The sequence below is a fragment of the Otolemur garnettii genome, unplaced genomic scaffold (assembly GCF_000181295.1).
Source record: "Otolemur garnettii isolate 467f Iridium unplaced genomic scaffold, OtoGar3 scaffold00065, whole genome shotgun sequence".
NCBI lineage: Eukaryota > Metazoa > Chordata > Mammalia > Primates > Galagidae > Otolemur > Otolemur garnettii.
In genome coordinates, this window is record NW_003852460.1 from 9891565 (window position 1) to 9896230 (window position 4666).

Sequence of the window (4666 nt, forward strand, 5' to 3'; positions counted from 1 at the left end):
CAAAACTATTTGATATGCCATTTGATTTTGATTCAACAGTAAAAGCACACTCCCTCTCCAGGAGGATAATTAATTTCTCCAGGCCCGTGCATGTCTTGAACTGCATTGCAGGCCCAGGGTAATTGGAGACAGGCAGCTACTTGGCCTGTAATTTAAACAAGTTCTAAGGCTGAGAGACATACAAGCAAAATCAGAGCTGGCAGGAAGCACAGAACAATGGAAAAGTGTGATTAGGGCAGGGCCTAACAGCAAACTCAAGTAAAGTGGTGATGAAAAATGACAATGGACATTTGGCTTCCAGGTGGATAAAATAGAGCCAGTTGGAGCTGATGGCAGAGGAGAGCACTGCCCCAGACAAAGGGAGCAGATATTGTGGCTAGATTTGCAGGTAGGATCAGTTTTGCCAGATTTTTCAAGAGAAGTCAAATATGTGGTGTTCACATGAAATTCTCACTGCAGTGTTTTCACAGTTAACAACAAATACAAATTAAAGGTAATAGTACAACATCACCATTCAGACCAAAGCAGACAGAACTGCAAGACGTTGGTTTCCTTCCTAATGGTGGCTTAGAGCATGTGAAGTTTTCTTCGGGGCTGCATTTCTACCTGAAACATAAATCAAGACAAATGCCAGTCTTTGGAACACTCTTCTCTAAGAGAAACACTAAAGAAGTAAATATATATACTAGGTGCAATGTGGGATCCTGGAGTGGATCCTGGGACAAAAAAGCCCACAGTTAGAGTAGTGAAACTCAAACCAAATCCAGAGTTTAGTTAATAGTGTCAAACCCATGTTCATTTCATGGTTTGGACAAAGGTATTGGGGTTATGGATGATAGTAATGTCAGGGGAGACTGAGTGAAGGCTGTATGAGAACTCTCTCTACCATCTCTGAGACTTTTCTGTCCATCTAAAATGATCCCATACTAAAAATGTTTACTGAAAATAAACTATACAAAATAATATATGTGAAATATGTCCCGTCAATTAAATCACAAAACATGCATTGAGCGAGATCTCCAAGAACATGACTTTAGTAGTCTGGTGGTGACTAAGGGAGAATGCACAACTCGGTTCAGGCCTGGGGGTGGAGGGTAAAAATGCCAGGAAGAATAAGATCTCTTAGGACAATGGTTAAACCAATGCGAACAGGTCTGAGAGTCTAGGAAGGTAGGATTGAGGTGAAAATCTTTAAGGAGAGCAAACTGTCACACACAGACCTGAATTCCATGGAGAGAGACAGAGTGGACAATGCCATTACTCATGGATGTTCTCTTTACTTCAATATTGTATAATCATAGTAAAGCTTCTTTACTGTTTGTGGTTTACTGACTTCTCATCTTATTTTCAGTTATTTTTTTTCTCCACCAAGTTAACAAAACAGGAAATGTTTACAAACAAAGTTAAGTACAAGTAAAAGGGAGAACAACCTAAGCCATGACAACACATATACACACGTGGCCGTTTAGTCTATAAAATTGGCCTACAGCAGGGTTCTCAGTGCGACTGGCATTTTGGGCTGGATCATTCTTTGTTATGAGAGCTGTCCTGTCCATTAAAGGGAGTACTCTGGCCTCTTCCCACTAGATGCCACTAGCACTCCCAAGTTGTGACACACAGAAATATCTTCAGACACTGTTGCATGTCCCTTAGGGGACAAAATCGCCACTAGTTGAGAACCACTGGCTGAGATAAAAATGTAGAGTAATTATATAAATCAGGGAGTATATTTCACAGACATACTGGCTGCCAAGTTGTTAGAACCACCTAGTGGGACCATATGAAACTGCTATTTTTATAGGTCAAAAATGGCTATCAGTGATTGCCTACATTTCACCTTGAAATTTATCTACTCTGATACTAATGAGTACACAGTAAAATGTAACTGTTACTAGTGGTAAAAATAATTAATAATTTGCATTATATATAAATTTGTTCAAGGTAATCACCAAGTCATTGAATGACATGATGACCAATTGATTTATGGTATGCTGGTGGCTATTATGACTCAGAAGCTTATAGAGATATTAAATATATTAACATCCCTGCTAGAAAAGTGGCTGAAAATTTTTTTTATTAATTTGCTTTTGGTTCATCAGAAGCTGAAATAGTGTTGCTATTATTAAATAACATAAATTCTCTCTTGATTAGATAAAAAGACACAATGGCCTTCTGATAGCTTCAAAGGCGGGCCATGGGACGTGAGGGCAGTGCTGGTGTAGGGTACCTAGTATGGGCATTAAATAGGGTGCCCAGAAGTCTGGAGCAGGGGTCATCGTTGGCCTGTGGTTTGCAGAGCCATCGTTCTTGAGTCCATGCCACATAGACCTGTATCAGAAGGCTCAACCAGTTGAGATCCATTCCAGCTGGTGGCCCTGGACAGCAACAAATCCAAAAGCTGGCCTTGGGGCCCTAAGGATGATAAAGGGCATATCATTAGGTGAGTTGGCTGTGGCATCTTGTGGCCAACCATGGCTCAGACAGAAGCATCCTTTAGCTGATCATAGCTGTGTCCAACAAAACATAGCACCAACAATTTCTAAAAATGAAGAAATGATTTGGAAATTATTAGAATATTCAGTAAGCAATATGCAGCAATTATATTACTTGACAAGCAGTTTTAGATTGGTATACCTTATACCTTAGTATAGAGAATAAAAGGGAGCACATTATAATTTTATGTATGTATTGATTTTTATATTAATTTTATACCCATTCTCATTGTTAATATATTTATCACCCACAGAGTATCACCAGATGTCTAGAATCCCACTGGTTCCCTGGACAGAGCTCACTCTATCCAATATTGAAAAGTGAGCAATTATCTTCTATGCTTGTTTTTTTAATTTCAAAATATTAAGGGGGTACAAATGTTTTTGTTACATGGCTTAAGGCAGGGCTCTACATGTACCCATCACCCAAATAGTGTTCATTATATTTGTTAGGTGAGTTTTTGTCCCTCCCCTTCTCACCTCTCCCCTCTACTTGATTTTCCACGACTTTTCCTTCCCTCTGTATACTTGTGTGCCCGTCAGTTAGCTCCAATTTATTAGAGAGTATATGTGGCATTTGTTTTCCCATTCTTGAGATACTTCACTTAGGATAATGGCCTCCGATTCCTTCCAAATGGCTGCAACAGGCATTAATTCATCTCTTTATGACTGAGTAGTACTCCATGGTATGCATTTTGTTAATCCACTCATGAATTGATGGGCACTTGGGTTGACTTCACATCGTTGCAATTGTAAATTGTGCTGCAATAAACATTCCAATGCAGGTGTCTTTTTGATAAAATGATTTCTTTTCCTTTGGGTAGATACACAGTAGTGGGATTGCTGGATCCAAGGGTAGGTCTACTCTTAGTTCTTCAAGAAACCTCTATATTATTTTCCATTGGCGTTATACTAATTTGCAGTCCCATCAACAGTGGATAAGCATTCCTTTCTCTCTGCATCCATGCCAGCATGTATTGTTTTTGGACTTTTTAATAAAAGCCATTCTAACAGGAGTAAGTAACGTGATATCTCATTCTGGTTTTATTTGTATTTCCCTGACGATTAGTGATGTTGAGCTTTTTTTTCATGTTTGTTGACCATTTGACTATCTTCTTTTGAAAAACTTCTGTTTGTGTCTTTTGTCCACTTTTTTATAGGGTTGTTCATTTTCTTTTTACTGATTTATTTAAGTTCTTGGTAGATTCTGGATTTTAGTCCTTTATCAGATATAGAGTTTGCAAATATTTTCTCCTATCCTGTCTATTTGTCCTATGGATTATTTCCTTAGCCAGGCAGAAGTTTTTTAATTTAATCAAGTACCATGTATTTTTGTTGTTGCTATAATTGCCATTGGGGTCTTAGTCATAAATTCTTTGCCTAGACCAGCCATTCTCAACCTGTGGGTCACGACCCCTTTGTAACAGTGAAAATACATCATGGCATCAGGAAGGTTGAGAACCACTGGCCTAGACCATCCTCTGTGTTTCAATATAAAAACAAACTTTGAAAACAGAGAAGAGAATTCAAATTGTTACCCACCACTTCTTTATCTCTACTAGTGGAGCAATATCCAATATGGTTGCTGTAAGGATTAAATGTCATTTTACAAGGAGCTTGGCAGATAGTAAGGATTCATGTTTCCTTCTCAGGGTCCCATCAATGAATGAATTAATGAACCACCTTTTTTAAATGTTAAACTGATCTGATTTAACTTATTTCTATTTCACACAATATTGGTATTTATTAAATGTATTTTACTGACTGCCTTTGACGCATTTGGAATTGAGGGTCTACACAGTAGGGAGGAGTGTGCTTAAAATAAAATTCCTGATGCTGGCTGGCTCAGTCCTCCTCTTACCTTCGACAATGTGACCTTGAAGGACTGCCAATGTAGTTAATCATTTACCAAGCATGGCTTTTTCCTCAAAGACACTTGAGCTGAGACTTTATCAAGCCTGAATAAGGTCACATTATTCTTCTTTCAAAAGATCAAGAAAATCACATTATGTTTTAAAGAAATTGATATGTAGATAGCTGTTATCATGAGTTAGTGTTCAGGGAAAGGAACATTTTTTGTTAAAAAACTGTAGTCATCAATCAGATTCTCATGTATGATAAACTTTCAGAAAGTACATGCTGAAGTACTTTCACCTCCTTTAGAGATCAATTTT